Source organism: Diceros bicornis, chromosome 25 (genome assembly GCF_020826845.1).
Source record: "Diceros bicornis minor isolate mBicDic1 chromosome 25, mDicBic1.mat.cur, whole genome shotgun sequence".
NCBI classification, from domain to species: Eukaryota; Metazoa; Chordata; class Mammalia; order Perissodactyla; family Rhinocerotidae; genus Diceros; species Diceros bicornis.
This window is the reverse complement of record NC_080764.1, coordinates 19,214,652-19,234,630: the sequence shown is the minus strand read 5'-3', so window position 1 is coordinate 19,234,630 and position 19,979 is coordinate 19,214,652. Positions and strand designations below refer to the sequence as shown.

The 19,979-nt window shown below is 47.4% G+C and overlaps 1 protein-coding gene and 1 long non-coding RNA gene across 3 annotated transcripts in view; one reads left to right on the top strand and one right to left on the bottom strand.

The window, feature by feature from the left end:
• Positions 1-19,979, top strand: part of CHST11 (carbohydrate sulfotransferase 11) — a 261,984-nt gene that overhangs the window by 146,017 nt on the left and 95,988 nt on the right. The window lies entirely within an intron of this gene.
• Positions 2,688-8,956, bottom strand: LOC131421735 (uncharacterized). The gene is made up of 4 exons (XR_009223942.1): positions 8,876-8,956; positions 3,722-3,834; positions 3,433-3,487; positions 2,688-2,756 (listed from the first exon to the last, which is right to left on the bottom strand). It is a non-coding gene; the product is annotated as an uncharacterized LOC131421735 (long non-coding RNA).

Sequence of the window (19,979 nt, the reverse complement as noted above, 5' to 3'; positions counted from 1 at the left end):
TCTCTGTGAGGGTGGAGAAACGCCCGTGGTTCTGTGGGGCCCTGGGGAACTCTTTTCTTTATCTCAGGCTGAGGCCGCCCCTCGTTTTTCACAGTGTGTGGACAGGCCGGGAGGCTGACAGCTCTTCCGTCCAGGAATAAGTACAGAAACGCCCTCAGAGCCCCTGGGCTGTGCCAGGAAGCAGGGGGAGGGACGTTCTTCCGTTTTATGTTGTGCTGTCTTTCTAAGGCTTGAAATATTTAGGGGCTCCCGAGGTCAATGTGAGCACCAGCTGCTCATGGCTCATAAGTCTTCCTTGACAGGTATCCCACTAATTCATGATTTATTCACTGCCTTCTATTAAGCAATTAGAAGAAGGCACCCATTATTCTATGAATATACACAATCAGATGATTTTTTAATTACTTAGTGGTGTTGGAAGGGGAAAGAGAACAGTGAGAGGAAGAGGCTCACATTTTCCTCCCTCCCTCTATTGTCTTAATTTGGATTTTGGGGGTGGGCTAGGGGGTCAGGCTTCAAATGCATCCTTGAGTGTGGCCCTGCACGATCCGGCCCCTGCCTACCTCTGGTCACATCTCAGAGCCCTTCTCTGGCTTCTTCTGTTCTTCTGAAACTTCCAGCCCCTCCGCCCACCTTGCTGGTCCCTCTGCTTGTGGCATCCTCCTCAGTCTCAGATCCGTGTAACGTGGCTCCCTCGGGAAAGCCTTCCCTGGTGTCCCCAGCTAGCTTAGGTCCCCTCATCACGTGCTCTCACCACACCTTTGCTTTTCCTTTATAGCACTTCATTCGTTCCACAAATATTTATTGAGCATCTCCTATGCGGCAGGCTCCGTTCTAGGCACTTGTGACATATTGGTGAACACAACAGACAGAAATCTTTGTCCTCATTGTATTCTACATTCATTGAGATAGTGATGATGAATAATTATTAGGTGATTAGTTTATTGCCATGTCTTCCCCACTAGCCTGAAAGTTCCATGAGGACAGCCGTATCTGTCTTGTTGACCACAGTCTCCATACTGCCAAGTACCGTGAATTCCTGGTGCATGTGTAGTAGGCACACAGTGGGTTCTCCAGGAATGAAAGGCAGCTTGAGGTCTGATGGTCGCCATTTGATCATCTAGGCTCTCCGAGGTGGCAGTGTCTTCCTTTGGAGTCCAGATATTGTCGTGTGTAATTAGCTTCTCGGACTGGATTACAGCCCCTGAGAGGGAATATGAGGGGAGAGGAGTCCACTCAGCCACAGTCTCCCAGAACCCGGGGGTCTCCTCTGGGGACCGGAGGATGCTCGTCGTCCATCCCCCTCTGCAATATGCCCCACAAATCTCTCCTCTGTTCTGCTTCTGTGCATTTTTACTCCTACAAGTTTGTGGGGTCATTTTATTTTGTGTCAAATATATATTTGCTGGGTCGCTGTGACAGGCTTTTTTCTTGCCCCGAGGCCACCTCATTCGGGTGCCAAGAGCGGTCTCCCTTGTGTTTTGGGACTGGTTGGGCAATGCCTGTTTCGCCACCTTTGTTTTTAACCCAGGCCTGGCTGCTTCCTTCTCATTTGTCTTGAGCTCACATATTAATCTCCTAAAAACCCCACACCCTCAGCTGAAAAACAGATCATTGTGCTCAACAAGATGCATTCGCTCCATGTATCTCATGGGGTTGTCCATTTGATCACTCATTCATTTACTCATTCATTTGTACAGTGAGGGAAGGAAGGAGGCAGGGAGGCAGCAGGGCCAGGACCCAGAGGGAGGCAAGCAAGGCTCCTGGGTTGCCAAGTGTAAGGCAACTTCACTGTCAGGGCCGCAGGGCCAGTGCAGTCAGCAGTCCTGGTCCTGGGAGGGAGGGAGAGAAGGAAGGGTGTGCAGTGTGAATGGAGGCATGAAGACCTTTCTCTTCAGAGCAAAAATGGAAGTGAAGATTTGCCCTGGAGTTGGGGGTGGCCAACTCCACCCCCTTTGAAATTTCATTGATCACAAAAGCCTTTCATTGGGTGATAACTGACCTCCAGACGGGAGCCCAGCACGCGAACGCATCCGCATCTCGGGTCCTCCACGCAGCCTTTCCTGACCCCCCACCATGGCTGTGCTTTGTATGTCGCAGAAGCCTGTGAAGGACGATGTGGAGAGGGGAGAGAGGGCCAGGATCGCCACACCGTCAGGACTAAAAAGTACATTTTTATACTTAATGATCCTTTAAAGGCCCCTGCCATTGCAAATACGACCTGGTCACCTGGTGGCACGTGTCCGAGGCTCCTAGTCTTTTAATATATGCCCAGACTCTTGAAAGGATGGTAATTGCGAGTTGCCTTACAAGCAGTCATCTCATCACGGGGGGATCAGGGAGAGAGTTCAGGAGGCGAACAGCAGCACGGACACCTGGCAAATCCACTTCAGCTGGATAACGTCTTTGAACGGGACGAGAAATGACTGCGTTGACGGCTCTGAGGTTCGGAGACACGTGGTGGGTTGACATAGCCGTAGGACACGTTGACGGCCACATCTGCTGTCGCAGATCTCAGCTGAGTTTATGCATCCGCATTTCTCACTTCTAATGGGGGAGGAGCTGATCAGTGTTGGTTTCATCTGAAGACGTGAGTGAGGGAGCCGGTTGGTTGCGAATGTGGGGCGGTGTGGCTTGGTAATGGAGCAGTGGAGTCTTTGTGTTGAGCAGCTCCCAGGCCAACACGTGACACAGCCTGAATGAACAGCATTCTCGTTCTGCTCGGCCTGTGTGGTTTTCATTCTAGGCAGGATGGGCTGGATCAAGTACAGTTTTATAACGATAAAAATCATGTAGCTAATACTTACTGAGTGTGTATGATGTGCCAAGAGCTTTACACGACGTTCTACTATGGATTGCGACCACGATCATCCCCATTTTACAGATGTGGTCACTGAGGTCCAGGGAGCTTGGTGACTGACTGATCCAGGCTTGGACAGTGGGCAGTGGTGGAGTTGGGATCCACGTTGGCCATCCCATATCCTCACTTCTATGTTATTCACTGTTCTCGGGGATCCTGCCCCACTTCTCCACCCCATCCTACCACCTTCTACTTTGGCCAGACTGAGTTACTCTCGGACTCGAAGAAACACCATGGACCACCCCTTGCTTTACAGAGGAGGGCAGTGGAGGCCTGGAGAGGGGAGGCTGAACCAGAGAAATATCCCAGGTCTCGACCCTTTGTGCAATTCTGTACGTTTGTTTTCTGTGTTTTCTCTGCCAGCCTGAGGTGCTCGTCGAAAAGTCCTTGGCTTTTAGGCATGCTCCAGTACCCTCCATCTCTGTGACACCTTTCACGGCCAGTTCAGGTAAAAAGGCAAGAAGGAGCACCCTCTTTCCTTCTCCAACTCTTAGTTTTTGTGCCATTTACTTATTTAGTGGCGTTGTATAGTGTTGAACGAGTCTGACGTGAATCTCGGCTCTGCCACTTACCAGCTGTGTGATCTTGGGCAAGTCACTTAACCTCTCTGTGCCTCAGTTTCTTCATCTGTAAAATGATGATGATGTTAGCAGCAGGCATGGAGTGAGGGTCAACCACATGTCCCAACCTCAACTACTGCCCTCCCTAACAGAGGTGGGATGGGAAAGAGAACCCAACTGGTGCTCGAATCGCCAGCACCCACCACTCTCATGATAAAAGGAATACTCAGGGATTAGGGTTTGGGGTGAGGAGGAGTATGGTGCAAAGTTGGGGTTGGGGTAACACAGAAAACCGGCTTACACGTTGCCTAGGAATCCCCTTCGATTGGCCTGGTCATTTTGAAGAGCAAGAGCTGTGGGACGTTTGTCTTCAGCTCCTTTCCTGTGTTGCTTTGGTGGAAATCTCCAGTGAATCTGTGAGGGAAGACGGGTCCAGGTCGTGCAATTCTTTTTATTGGCCGTAACTTTAGTTTCTTTAGTTTTTAGACACCCCCCCATCCCCGCCCCACCGCCTTCCTAAAACCAGAAAAGTACCAGCCGTCTTCAAAGAGGGGTGGCTTGGAGTTTAACAAATCCCAAATACCAACGGCAGGCACGCAGCCAGAGAGCTGTGCACATGCCTTTTCTCCTGGCACTCCAGCTGAGAGTCTCTTTTCTAGAAATGTCAGTTTGGGAGTGAGAAGCTTGAAAATGTCACTGTAAAGTGCATTTCCTGGTCTTGTTGCTGTGGATGCTCCTTGGCTTGGTGACTTTTGGGGACTGGGGTTCTCAGTGTTACATCTGGCTTCCCATGACCTTTGTTAGAATTTTATGCCATCCTAGAGTCAACGGGACATGTGGCAGTAACTTCTGACTAATGTGCTTTGAAATACAGGTTTGCAGTCACATAGCCCATGCTGCCATTTTTGGTTTCAGTTGGCATGGTTTGGACTGTAATAGGACATACTTGTATGTTATAGGTTGAAGATGAAGATGACAAAATATTTTAAAACAGCTGGTCACAGCACAAAGATTGTACATGAATGTTCACAGGATCATTCATAATGGCCTCAAACTGGACACAACTCAACTGTCCACAAACTTGTGAATGGATACATAAAATGTGGTATATCCATACAATGGAGTACTACTCAGCCATAAAAAGGAACAACTAGTGATACAGGCAACAATAAGGATGAATCTCAACAATATGCTCGGTGAAGGAAGCCAGACTCCAAAGACTACAAACTGTCTAATTCCATTTATGTGAAATTCTAGAAAAGGCAAAGCTATAGTGATAACAGATCAGTCATGGGACTGGGACTGGGGTGGGGTGAGGATTGACTGCATGGGGCATGAAGGAACTTTCTGCAGGTGATGGAAGGATTTTAAAATTTGGATGTGGTAGTTGTAGTTATTCGTGTAATTTACATTTACTGAAATTCATCAAACTGTGTCCTTAAAATAGGTAATTTATTGTACATAAATTATACCTCAATAAATTGGTAAAAATTGTTTTAAATGACAAAAAATATAGCTAGACATGAACAACATGACGAAAAAAATTGGGCAAAGGACACACCAAGGCAATTCAGGAGAGAATACAAATGTCAATGAAAACATGAAGATGCCCAACCTCACTAATAATGTTTTTAAAAGGGAAGTTAAAGAATGAATCTAGACACAGACCTTACCCTTTTCACAAAAATTAACTAAAAATGGATCATAGAACTAAATGTTAAATGCGAAACTATAGACGATAACTCCTAGGAGAGAACATTGGAGAAAATCTAGGTGACCTTGGGTTTGGTGATGATTTTTTTGATACAACACCAAAAGCACAATCCATGAAAGAAAAAATTGATAAGTTGGACTTCATTAAAATTGAAAATTTCTGCTCTTCAAAAGACACTGTTCAGGGAATGAAAAGACAAGGCACAGACTGGGAGAAAATATTTGCAAAACACATAATCTGATAAAGGACTGTTATCCAAAATACACAGAGAATTCTTAAACTTCAATGATAAGAATACAACTCAGTTAAAAATGGACCAAAGACATTAACAGATACCTAACCAAAAAAGATACACAGATGGCAAATAAGCACATGAAAAGATGCTCAACATGATGACATGAGAGAATTGCAAGTTAAAACAATAATAAGATACCACTACACACCTATTAGAATGGCTAAAATCTAAAACACTGACACCACCAAATGCTGATGAGGATGTGGAGCAAAAGGAACTCTTCATTCATTGCTGGTGGGAATGCAAAATGGTACAGCCACTTTGGAAGACAGTTTGGCAGTTTCTTACAAAGCCGAACATACTCTTCTCATATGATCCAGCGATCACCCTCCTAAGTATCTACCCAAGTGAGCTGAAAACTTATGTCCATACAGAAACCTGCACATGGATGTTTATGGCAGCTTTATTCATAATTGCCAAAACTTGGAAGCAGCCAAGAGATCTTTCAGTAGGTGAATGGATGAGTAAACTGTAGTACATCCATACAATGGTATATTATTTAGCACTGAAAAGTAATGAGCTATGAAGTCATGAAAAGACATGGAGGAACCTTAAATGCATATTACTAAGGCTACATACTGTATGATTCCAACTATATGACATTCTGGAAAAGGCAAAACTATGGAGATGGTAAAATGATCAATGGTTATCAGGGGTTACCAGGAGGGAGCGATGAATAGGCAAAACACAGGGGATTATAAGGGCAGTGAAACTATTCTGTATGGTATTGTAATGGTGGATACATGTCATTACACAAAGAGTAAACCCTAATGTAAACTATAAACATTAGTTAATAATAATGTATGGATATTAGCTCATCAGTTGTCACAAATGCACCACACCACTGAAAGATGTTAATAATCGGAAAAACTGGGGGTGAGGGGTGATGGGTAAATGAGAACTTGCTGTATTTTCCACTCAATTTTTTTGCAAATTTAAAACTGCTAAAAAAAAGAAAGCCTATTAACTTAATTAAAAAACAAGCAAAGCAGTGGGCTGACCCACACTCACCTTCATACTGTCAGAAATGAACAGGAGGATGGATGGTCCCCAGTGCTGGCTGGGGCACTCAACCTCTGGAGTGCATTTTAGCAATGGGTAAGGAAAACAAAAGTATGTAATCCCCTGATCTGGCAATTTCACTTCCAGGAATTTATCCTAAAGCAGTGATTCTCAACCAAGGGACGTTTTTTGCCCTACTCTCCCAGGGGGGCATTTGGCAGTGCCTGGAGACATTTGTGGTTGTCACGATTGGGGAGCTCCTACTGGCATCTACTGAGCAGAGGCCAGGGATGCTGCTACACATCCTACAATGCACAGGACAGCCCCCCACAACAGAGAATTATCCAATCCTACATATCATTAGGGCTGCTGCTGAGAAACTCAACTGGGAGAATGTGCAGGGACATAGATATTCATCTCAGTGTTATTTGTAGTACTGAAAAATTAGAAATAACCAAAATATCATTCAGCAGAGATTAGTTAAATAAAGGATGGTATATCTATACTGTGGAATCCTGTGCCACCTTTAGAACGGCAGTACAGAGCTATGATTGGTTTTTTTTTTTGGTGAGGAAGATTGGGCCTGAGCTAACATCTGTTGCCAATCTTCCTCTTTTTGCTTGAGGAAGATTGTCCCTAAGCTAACATCTGTGCCCATCTTGCTCTATTTTGTTTGTGGGCCGCCACCACAGCATGGCTTGATGAGCGATGTGTAGGTCCATGCCCGTGATCCAAGCCCGCGAACCCTGGGCTACTAAGGCAGAGCAAGCAAACCTAACCGCTGTGCCACCGGGCCGGCCCCAGAGCTATGATTTTTAATGTGAAAAAATGTTCTTGAGACATTGTAAATGAGAAAAGATTACAAAGCAACATGTGTAGAATAATTATCATTGTGTAGACAGAGTGTCTATGCATTTCTTAAAACATTTGAGAAGATACCTAACAAAATCTCAAGCCTGTGTCTAGGTGGTTGGAATATGGGTGATTTTTACCTTTTAAAATTATTTTTGATACTTAGAATTTCTTTTACAATGAACATTTCTTACTTTTCTAATTACAATATTAAAACAAAAATACATTTTTTGAAGTTAAGGAATTATGGAACTGGATATGTAGTCAAGTAAAGATTGCTGGGGTTTTAAGGTTTATTTTTAACTACTACTTACATTCAAAAGTACAAGCATACCTCGTTTTACTGCACCTCGCTTCACAGATATCGCATTTTTTACAAGACCCTCTGCCAGCAAAAAGATTCCGACTCGCTGAAGGCTCAGATGATGGTGTGCATTTTTTAGCAATAAAGTATTTTTTAATTAAGATACATACATTGTTTTATTGGACATAATGCTATTGCACACTTAATAGACTACAGTATAGGGTAAACATAACTTTTATATGCACTGGGAAACCAAAAATTTGTGTGACTCTCTTTATTGTGATATTCGCTTTATTGCGGTGGTCTGGAACCAAACCCACAGTATCTCTGAGGTGTGTGCCTGTATTTTAAGGAATTGACTCCCACAGCAGTTAAGGGCCCATTACCTGCCAAGTTTCAATACATCTCATTTACTTCTCACAAGATCCTGTTGAGGTGTTGCTTTTCACTACCCGTTTTATAAAGAAGCAAAAGCTCAGAGGGTTACCAGAGTCAATAGCAGCGATGGGATTACTCCCCATGGTTTCCAAATCCAGGTCTCATACTTTCCTGCTGTACTATACCACAGTAGGGCTTATTTGCCACAGTGCGTGGTGACATGCTGATGTGGGATCCTTAGTAACAAGTCAGATTTTCTTCCGTACGCTCTTTTAAAGAACCCTAACATGTTTAGGAAATTTCCATTTTGACAGTTTAGAGAACGTTCAAAGAATTTCTGTTCATACACACAAAACAGTTTTCATTACTATTTTTCTGTTTGTTGGTTAATGGCACTTGGAGAGCTTTTTCTTATCTAGAAAATTACTTTGTCTGGAATAGCTCATTCTAGATCAAGAATGGAAATGGCAGTTGTGCCCAAGAGTCTGATCGGAATCTCTTGAACGTGTTTACTGGCTCCCATAAAGCAAAGACTCCACTGTTTGAACCCAGGCCAAGAAGGGCACACGTAAGAACATTTCTTGGCTGTCTCATCATCATCAGTCATACTTGATTCCTCTGGTACTGAGAGGAAGCAATTTCAATTTCCTTATTTTCCCTGGAGGCTAGGGGTGCAATTAGCAAGGAAAGGGACCCCTTAGGTGCCCTCAGCTTTGCCATCTGCTAGTGGAGGCTGGTTTTCTTGGTGGGTTTCTCCAGGGGGCTGTCTGGCATGATCTGGAGTGACTCATGGAATGGGGAACCACTTCATTTCTAGAGCGAGAGCCTTCTGCTCGCTAATCACAGTCCTTCCTTCCTTCTGCTTAGAGGCTGATGGGAAGGTGTCCTACAGCCTCTGCCCGACACTCACCCAGAGCCCACACTGCTGTGTCTGTCCAGGGAAGTTTCCAGACGTCCCCAGATGGCTCCTCCCCACCTTTCACGCACCCGGGCAGGCTCCCGCGTCCTCTTGCTGCATGTCATCTCAGATTGCCTTTTGACTCTCCATCCCTTAAAATTACACGCAATGGCATCCCCCCCCCCCCCCGGTGTCTTTCCTCAGTCACTGTTAGGTGGTTCCGTCCTTCATCAAGGCCAGATTTTACTTCCTGCCTCCAGTGACTAACGTGTGGCCAGTCTTCTACCAGAATGCAGAGTGACTTCGCACATTGCCAGAAGGCACAGCTGTGCTCCCTGCAGCTGGCGTGGTGCTGCCCGGGCGTCCCTACAAGCCAGTCTGTCCTCCTTCCTGAGGGGTTTTCCTGCTTCATGTTTTAAAGGCCTCGGGAACAGCATCGGGGCACAGAGGAAGGGGCCGGGACTTGGAGTCTGGGTTTGAGGCCTGGACCTGCCATTTGCAGCAAGCAGTGTGACTTGGGCTTTTAAACTCCTGCCGGGGTCGTTCTGTCTCAGACAGGTGGCAGGACTGGCCAGGATAGGTAGGGGAAGAATATCAGGACCCTGCCTATTCAGGTCTGTCCCTTGAAAGTGGAGTTGAGGCCAGAACCCCCAGGCACGTGAGTCTGAGAGACTGTCTGAGGTCAGAGCTGCAGGAGTTGCTGCAGAGACTGGCCCTGGGTGCTGGGCTAGGCGTAGCTTATCTGCATGAATACCCGAGGACGGATCCACGGAAGCAGGGCTCACCATCCTTTTAAATGAATCACAATAGTTTCTGTGGTAGGAGTGTGCTCCTCTGTGCCAGGTACTTGCAATAATCCTCTGAGGCAGATACTGTGATTCTCATCCCCATCATATAGGTGGGGAAACCGAGGCTCAGAGAGGTTAAGGAATGTGCCCAGCACAGAGCCAGGGGGCGGGTCAGGACTGGAGCTCAGGCCTCCTCGCTTCTGTCTGGCGAGAGATATTTGTGTTGGAAGCCTGGCGCAAGCTAGGGGAGGAGTAACCACAGGTGTCAGGGGCACCGAGGTTGTCATTATTTTGGGCCCTCCTGAGTTTGCTGTCTATTGCCTGAGCCCTGGAGGTGCGTCCCCACCCCCCACTTCCCCTGCCCTGGGCCTGGCCTCCAGGGCCCCGGCCCTCCTCTCTGCCCTCCACCTGGCTTAGCTGTGGACTAATCCCTTTTCCCATTAGGTGGGCCAAGACAAGATTAGAGCTTTATTAAAAGGAAATTAAACAAGGAAATGAAAGGATAAACAAATCCCGAAGGAGAAAAAACGACAGCAGCAAAGCAGATGAGTTTAAAGCGAGCACAGTTCTTTATCCTAAAGGGGTGAACACCTACCCATCAGCCTCCCATCTTCCTCACCCTCGCTGGCTCTGCTGGCCTGCTGCGGTCAAGCTGGCTGTTGTGGTTTCAGCAGACGTGGTTCTGTATCAGGCCCGCCAAGGCCCTGGGTGGCCCACTCCACGGTCTCTTTAGCCTCACCTCCCGGCCCTCCATGCCCTTGCCCCACTGTCGGTCTTCTGCTTCTCCACTGCCCTGAACTTTTTTTTTTTTTTTAATTTTATTTATTTATTTTTCCCCCAAAGCCCCAGTAGACAGTTGTACGTCATAGATGCACATCCTTCTAGTTGCTGTATGTGGGACGCGGCCTCAGCATGGCTGGAGAAGCGGTGCGTCGGTGCGTGCCCGGGATCCGAACCCGGGCCGCCAGCAGCGGAGCACGTGCACTTAACCGCTAAGCCACGGGGTCGGCCCGTCCACTGCCCTGAACTTCTAGTGGTTTTCACCTGTGTTCCTCTCTACCTGCTGTGCTCGTCCCCCTCACTCCCTCTTTTCTTTGCCAACTTCTACTTTTTCTTCAGACCTTGTCTTAAATGTCGCCTTCTCAGGGAAGCTTTCCGTGACCTCCCTGAACCAGGCTTCTCACGGGCTCTTGAAGTTCTCCATCACTGCACTCATCATAGTGGTAATTAGTGATTTCTTTAATCCCATCTCCCCTGCCAGACTCTAAGCTCAGTGAAGGCCAGGACTCAACGTTGAATTGGACACTGAAACACTTAAGAGCCTGGCAAATACTATTTATCCATTCACCCATTCACTTATTCAGTCCTTCATTCAACAAATATTTCTTGAGTGCCTACTGTGTGCTATGTACCATGCTAGGTGCAAAGGATACAGCAATGGACAAAGCAGAGTGCCTGCAGACCAGCCACTCATTCCATGTTTGCTAGATAAGTGGCCAACAGTAAGAGGAATGCCCATTTATTCTCCCTGAGACGGATCTAACGATGAGAGTTGCCTGCCAATGGGAGGGTTGCCTCCTGTGGAGGTGAGCTCCCCGTCATAGGAAGTATTCAAAAAGAACCTGGGCGATGCACTGTTATGATGCTGCAAGTGGAGCCTCCTGAGGGTCCCTTTCACCTCCAGACTTCTTTGATTCTCTGAAGGACACCGTGGGCTGGCTGCTGTTGTGTAGCTGTCAAGCCATAGCCAGACTAGACCTATGGGGAGGAAGCAAGATGAGATCAGGAAAAGAGCCTGGGGCAGCCTGCAAGGTAGACATTGTCTTTGCGTTTTCCTGAAGGAAGTCAACAGGCTCCTCTTAAAAGCTTGAACCAAACATTTTCACTTTATGTAAAATAAATTTACATTTTTTAAAATATACCAGGAAAGCTATTTTTTTAGTACACTTTTCTTTGGATTACAAAAAGTGATCATTTTGGAAAGCACAGGAAGACAAAGAAAATTAGAAGGACTTTGATTCCTCTACCCAAAGATAATCATTGTAAACATTTAAATTTATTTTCTTCCAGTCTTTTCTGATGAATGTATAAAAACACACACACACATTTTTAAAAAATGGGATCACATCTTGTATCTTGTTCTTTTCACTTAACAGATTGTGAGCATTTTTTACTTTACTAAATATTGTTCCAAAATAAGATTTGTACCTACTGCATGATGTTTCCATTTACATGTTATCTATTGATGTAACAAATGACCCCAAAACTTAGTGGCTTAGAACAACAATAATCATTATCTCTGACAGTTTCTGTGGGTCAGGAATTTGAGAATGGCTTGGTTGGGCAATTCTGGTTTGGGGTCTCTGGTTTGGGTTGCAGTCAGGGGTTGGCTGGGGCTGCGTTCATTGGAAGGCTGGACTGGAGCTGGGGGACCTGCTTCCAAGGTGTTCGCTCTCATGTCTGACAAGTGACACTTTTCCAAATGGCCTTTCCACTGGACTGCTTGAGTATCCTTACAACATAGCGGCTGGCTTCCCTCCAAGTGAATGGTCCCAGAGAGAGAGAGCGCCAGGCGGAAGCTGTCTTTTCTATGACCTAGCATTGGAGGTCACACACTGTCACTTGGGCAGTATTCTGTTTGTTACTCAGGTCAGCCCTGTTTAGTGTGGGAGGACATGAATTACCAGGAGGGAGGATCATTTGGAGCCACCATGGAGGCTGACTACCACACCATCCTATTTCTGTAACCCCCGCTTACTTAACCCCCACTTACTTAACCAGTCCCCTATGGTTGGGCACCTATATTGTTCCCACTGTTTTGCTATTATATGGGACATACATTCCTGAAAGGCTTAGACATCTGATGTGATATAAGGACCTGGTCTGCATTTGGTTTCACTTAGTCCAGCCAGGATTTCAAAATTACAACCTAGGAACAGAGTCATTTGGAGCCGTACCCAACGCTGGACCCCCTTTGAACTACTCCCCTTACGTAGTCCCATGATGATCCCCTGAGGGGATCACCATAGTAATTCAGGGGGTTAGAAGGGTCTGGCAGGAAACAGAATTCAACTCAGAGACTCTAATGAAGGAACCAGTACAGAGATTTGAGCAAGGAGGAGGAAACCAACAAGATTTGAGGCACCTGAGACTGACAACAGAGATAAGCCATTGCCACCCTGAGGCCTAAAGGGATGGGGCAACAGAACAGCCAGAACTGCAGTGGACGCAGAGAAGATACATCCCAATCCCTCTCCTCTGTCCACTCTCTCCCTCTCTGCCCTTCTGCTGGTTCCTCCCATTGGCCAGACTGAAACAGAGGTCAACCAATAGCCAGCGTGGAGCCAGGTTGGTGTGGTCCATGGAGTCAGCCTCCGCATAGCTTAGAGAGTGGATGGGAGGATGGAAAGAAGAGGACACGGAGAATAACCAGCACATTGTCAGTCAGTATTTGTGGAACATCAATAGAGCACAGAACAACGTATCAGAACAGAGGTAACGAACCCCTGCCATATTGTACATGTGGGGGAATTTTATTAATAGTAATCCTAGCAGCAGTTTAGCTGTAACATGTTAAGTATTTTCCCATGTACAGGGCAAATGTATTACAAGGCGTTTTACACAAACTATTTCCAATCTTTATAGCCACTCTGTTAGGCACGTGTTATTTTGAGCCTCTTTCAGGCAAAGAAAAATGAGTTTGAAAAGGCTCGAGACCCTGCCTGAGGTTACAAAGTTAGTAGCAGAGCTAGGATTGGACTCAAGTTTGTTTTGCTCTAAAAATTCCACGTGCTTTTCTCTCAAGGCCAGCCTCGGGTTGGACTGGTGTTGTTTCTGCGAGAAGCCGTCAATACTTCTTCTACAATGAGGCAATTTTTGAAAAAAGAATAAAATCTGTAACACACCAACTCATCTGGACAGTTGCCCAGGAGTTAGAGTATCGTGTGACTGGCAAATTATGAGTTTTGTGCCAGTGCATACAAAGTAGGCAAGAAGGAAAAAAAAAGATCCCCCTTAGAATAATGGGATGAGGAACACAGCGCTCGGCGTGGGGAGCTGACATAGTGGAGGTCACCTTCAAGATCTTAGTAAATTATTGTGTGGAGGCTGCTGCTGATGGACGAGGCACGCTGGCATCCCCTGAAAACAGTGTCCTGGCAGCCCTGGGCACCCAGGAGGCACTCCATCAGTGACTTGGTTCTAGATGCAGATGGATGGGTGTGAGGAGGATGGGAGGGAAGTGGCGGGGGAGGGAGAGAGAGGGGCAGTGAAATGGCATTACTTTGCACTTAGTGTTTTGCAATAATGAAAATTACCCACACTGTCTTCAGTGCTGGACACGTGGTAAAAAAATTTAGGAACTTCCCTGGTTTGTTTTTGTGTACATCCTTCAGATTCTTCCCACAACAGAGGAGTGGCCTTAATGACCTTGTGCTGGGGAGGTCACCTTGGTGGAAGAGGGGCTGGAGCTATTGAGAGGACTTTGGTCCAATGCTTCGGTCAGGGTCTCCTAGAGCTGCAACCAGAACCTGGTGGATTTGCATTTCTCTTCCGAGCAGAGAATCTTCTAGTATACTTTAAACTCTGTGTGCCATGATTGAAATACCTGATCAATCCTGGGGTCCTCAGACACTTGCCAAGTTAATCTCACTAGTTGGAAGCCATGTCTGTGGGAGAGGTCTCTGGAAGGGTCACCAAACACTCCACTTATTCTCTTTGGAGATGTAGCCCAGTGGTGGAGGAGGAGATGATGGTGGGGATGGGCAGCCCATGTCTTCAGGAAGTCTCCAGAGCAGAAAAGAGAGGACCAGGTTCCCCTCCAAGCCTTTGCCAGCCAATGGGACAATTCCGCATGGACTGCAATTTGAAATCGAATTTGATTTGAGCCTAAAATGTGGGAGGCACAGTAGTAGCTTGGTGAACTTTGGCCCGGGGTCCTGCACACAGTAAGTGCTCCCTCACTCAGCATTGCTGAGAGCCTAGCCAGTGCAGGGGTGATTAAAAATGGGGCCTCAGGAGCCAGACAGCCTGGGTTTACATCCTACATTTTTTGATCCTGGGCGAGATAATAATAGCCCCACCTCATGGGGTTGTTACAGGGTTAAATGATTGAGTACTTGTGAAGAGCTTAGCACATAGTATTTATTAGTCACTATTATCATTCTTTATTTTTAGCCCTATTTTCAAATAGCTAAGATTGCCTTTTATACCTGGATCTTTCAGGACCGTGTCTCGTGGCCCAGTTGCCGATTCCCCTCCTGGTCCAAAGCCATCCAGCATAACACCATCAGATTAATTTCTAAATTAATCTAAAGCTTTCTGCTCATGGCTTATTTGCATTAAAAAAATTAATAATGGATGTAGGAAGCCTGGTTTGCCATTTGGCATCCATTCACGTGAAAATGATCTGTGGATTCCCAGTGAAAAAGTTTAATGTGAGCCAAGAATGTGACATCCTGGTTTTTTCATTTTGAAATGGAGGATGCCTGGATGCATATAATTTAATTAACATTTATTGAACACCTACTCTGGTCAAGACACTGTGCTGTTCATCATTAATGTCTCAACAGCGCCCCCACACACACCTGCCACTGTTTTTGAGAAGAAAAACACTTTAAACAAATATTAACTTGGAGCCCCAAGTTTGGGATGGGGATGGGAGAAGCCCAGAGACCCCCACTCAGCCTTTCACCTGCAGGCCGGTCCTGTTTGGGGTTCCCAAGCTTTGCCCCCTCCCTGGTCACTGCTTCTTTGTGCCAGTGGGAGAACTGACCAGAAGTGACCCGGCCGAGGCCGTTCTGGGAGCTCTTGATGAAACAAAACCAGAGCCCACGACTCCCAGCCCAGCATCTTATTTCTTTTCTTTTAAGTCTTTTATTGCTCTTTGCTCCTAATTTAAAAAATAACTTGTTCTTGCCACTGCCCCTTGATCCTCCCAATCCCCGCTCTTGCTAACCTGACCTAATTTCTTGTCTTATGCATGGATCTGGCTTCCAGAAGCTCTCGATCGGTGTTTTCTTGGGGTATCCCCAGTCTCCCTTTCTCTAATACAAAGTTAACATTTCATCTTCTGTCTGTCTGTCTGTCTGTCTCTCTCTCTGTGAGCAAGACCACCAAATTCTGGATTTACTGATTAGGTGACATTGGACAAGGAAGGTAATTTCCCTGAGTCTCGGTTTCTTTATCTGGAGAGTGGGGATAAGTAGGCCCACGTAGTCGGGCTGTGAGGCTCAAAGGAGGTGTGACTGTACCCAACACAGTCTCCAGTCCGTGTTTGGTTCCATCCTTCCTGCCCACCCCGACTCTTAGAGATTCATGAAAAATGCAGAGATTTTTTAGTGTTTCTTAACAGTCATTTACATTTCAGTGCAGTCAAACTTGCAGTTTGATTGAGAGCAGAAGAATAACCACCAAATAAACTAAAAATGGCACTGGGCAATGACGGTAATTGTCAGCAGCAGGATAATTGATCTAATTACACGAAGGAAAGCAGCTTGCTGGGGAGCGTGCCTGTCAGCCCGCAGGCGTCAGCTGGTGCCGGGTCCCGAGTCTGGGTGGCTACAGGGGCACTGGAAAGGGCACCACGAGGCGAGGGGCAGTGCGAGGAGCAGCGTGTTTATGGTGGGAAATAGTCCCAACTAGCCAGCAAATGATCCCCAGATGCCTATCTTGCTGGGTTCCCTCTGGAGAACAGAACCTGCATTCGGGGTAATTTAGAAAATATTTTACGACTGCTGTGTTTACCGTTAACTCACCCAGTCCTGGTGGGGAAACTGTTAAATTCCTAAATCCCAAGGCGGAGGACATCATTTACAGTCCCAGTCTGGGAAGAGCCACCCTTTCCATCTTTATTTTTTTGGTGAGGAAGATTAGCCCTGAGCTAACATCCGTTGCCAGTCCACCTCTTTTTGCTGAGGAAGATTGGCCCTGGGCTAAGATCCGTGCCCATCTTCCTCCACTTTATATGGGACACCACCATAGCATGGCTTGATAAGCAGTGCGCCAGTCTGTGCCCGGGATCCGAACCCACGAACCCCAGGCCACCGGGCCAGCCACCACCCTCTCCATCTTGAAGGGTGGAGAATCGAAGCCCTGACACAGCTCCTGGGTTGAAATGAGGCTGCAATTTGATGAGTCTTGTTGGTTTTGACCTGGAGCTGTGTTCCCCTCCGGGAGCAGGTCCAAAGGGCCGGGGGCCGCAGTCCTGCTCTGACCACGCTCCCTCCCCACGCCATGGGCCAACTCACTTTGCCCTGGGCCTAATGACCACCCATCTGTCTAGGGAAGAGTTTACCCTTTTTTAAAAATTGTGGTAAAAAACACTTAATGTAAAATTTACCATCTTAACCGTTTCTAAGTCTGCAGTTCAGTACTGTTAAATAGAGTCACATTGTTGTGCAACAGGTCTCCAGAACTTTTTCATCTTGCACAACAGAGACTCTACCCGTTGAACAACGTCTCCCCATTTCCCCCTCCCCTCTGCCCCTGGCAACCACCATTCTACTTCCTGTTTCTATGAGCTTGATTGCTTTAGTGCCTCATATAAGTGGAATTATACAGTGTTTATCTTCTGGTGACTGGCTTATTTCGTTTAGCCTGATGTCCTCAAGGTCCATCCATGTTGTAGCATGTGTCAGGACTTCCTTCCTTTTCAAGGCCAAATAATATTCCATTGTGTGCCTAGACTACATTTTCTTTATGCATTCATCCTTCAGTGGATACTTGGGTTGCTTCCACCTGCATTTACCCTTTTAAAACAAATATTTCCTGAGCACCTGCTACGTGGTAGGTACCCTGTCAGCTGCCACCCCCTGGTCTGAGGTCTGTATTCTTCATCATTGCCATGATCTCATTTAATCATATCTGCAACCCTATAAAGTAGGTGCTACCATTATCTCCAGTGAGGAAACAGACTCAGAGAGATGGAGTGATGTGCCCACGCACACGCAGCAGGTGGTGGCAGAACCAGGATTAGAACCCAGAGAGTCTGCCTCTGGCCTGCGATTCCTGAGCAGTAGATGCGTAGTCAGACCATGGGGTCAGGCCCAAGCGCTGAGGAGCGTCCTGAAAAACCTTCCCGGGCAATTCCCCTGCACAGCCCAGATGAATGACACCCCAGACCCTTGTCCCCACACCTGTTCCCTGAAAGAGCCACAGGGACCAGCTGGAAACCCTCAGGAGGGTGCTGTGTTTACATTTCAGTGTCCCCCGCACCTGTGGGGGGCCAAGCTGCTGCTCCCAGGGCAGTGGAATGCTCCCCCGACCCCTGCCCCACAGTCGGGAGCAAATCATGGATGTGCAGGTAGTTTCCCAGGTGGTGGAATGTAAGGGGGTGCCCTGTGAGGCCGGGAGGGCCCAGTGCTGGACACCCTATATAGCCTTTACTGCCTTCATGTGATAGGGTGAGGGGTGTCAGGTTTACAACATTCACTTCTCAAGTATTTATTGAGCACATAATATGTGCTGGGTGCTGGCGATGCAAAGGTGGTCTAGAAGACAAGGCCCTGACTTCATGACGGAGCTTTTTGAAGACTGCAGCCGGGGATGTGAGGGAGGGAGCTTCCCGGCTACCCGCAGTCACCAGAGTCAGGGACAAATAAGTCCCCCCATTCAGAATCCTCCAGGCTCATCCGAGCTCTTGGGGGAACCCAGAGACTTCTCCACTGGCTCCTCCCTCTAGTTTTCTCTAAAGGCTTAGGGCCGGGTGTGTGAAAGAAGCTGCTTGGTTGTCACAACAGGATGGTGATGAGATCACAGAAAGACGCCCACAGACTCAGCGGGAAGTGGCCAAGGACGTGAACATGTCTGGAGAGGGTTGTAAAGTGGATGATAACACAGTGCGCTCCTGCCTGGGGGGCAGTTTCCCGGGCCCCTGGATTCCCCGTGGGGATGGCGCCCTGCACAGAAGGAGAGCACGGAGGAGGGTCCACCTGGCGAGGAAGCTTCTTCACCGTTCCTATGGGGTTTTTTCCTCCTATGCACCCCCTGCCCCCAGCCCAAGGCCCTGGAGACTTAGGCCCGTCCGCTCACCAGGAGCAGGGGTTGGTGCCAGACGACCCCAGCACACCGCTGAAGCTGGGTGATGCAAGGTCACTTCCAGAAGGATGCTAGTGAACTGGGGTAACCATGCAGCCCCTCCATCCCTACTTTCTGTTAATCTCCACTGCCAGCTTCCCCCAGAGTATGGAGCTCGTCATCAGATCACCAGCCCCTCTGTCTTCCAATTGGAGCTGCTCATAGCATCCGTAAGGACTGAATGAAATATTGGTGAAGTGTTTGGCACAGTGTCAGGCAAATAAGAACATGCCGTCAGCTCTCATTTCTCTCGTCCTTTGCCTGCTGGCGTGTGTTTTGGGTCTTTCGCTCTGTCTTATCCCTTCTTGAAATTCTGGGAAATGCTCAGAAATTGGCGGGGGCACATTCATGCCCAGTAACAGTTGATGGACATGGCAGGGGGCTTTGGGGAAGACGGGGGGAGATTTCTGCACGCCCTGCTTTTGGTGGTGGAGGGTGAGTGACTTTGCAGAGCTCAGAGCAGGCTTCCAGCTGCTCAGTACAAATCCCCCTGACCTTAGAGCTGGAGCCGCGGGCAGGTATGTTCCACTTCGCGGCATTTCTTTTAATTCTTTCCTGATTGATTTACGAGATGCCAGTGGGGAAGAGCTCTACCCCTCCGTCCCCAGCAGGATGGCGAGGGATGGATTCTTTCTCTGTTCTCACTCCCCTGAAGATCCCTCAAGCCTTTGCCCAGAAGCCCCCAGGCTGGAGGATGAAGGGCTGAGCCAAGGCTGGAGAGGAGGGACAACTGTCCTCTTGTTTGTGACCGGTCCACATGTGGGGAGCAGGAGCCCTTGGAGGCTGGGGAAGGTGTGTGGGAGGCGGAGCCTCCTTCTTCGTTTTCACAGCCAGAGGTCACTAGCAGAGGTCAGGCTGCCTCGCCTTCCTCCTTGTTGCTCAGACAGAATATACTGGAGAGCCAGCCTAACAGGGAAACAGTGTTCCAGGAAGTGGATAAGAGATTTGGGGAAAAAGAAGAGTGGAAATGCAATAATTTTAAACCCAAGATGCACGTTTGGGTTAGAAAGTTCCAGAGTGTGATGGGAGTGCTGTTAAACATGTTAAACCAGGGTGGCCTCATTCAGATTTCAGTTACAGAGACCACTATATAGTGACCTATATGAATTAAGAGGTGTCTTTTTATCTCTCTCTTGTCATGGGAATGCAGAGTTAGAGTTGTTCTTGTTGGATCAGCAGCTCCAAAATGGCAGAGTTGAAGTCTCTATGATTTTCCTAGCTTTTCCCTTGTGGTTGCAAGATAGCTGCTGCAG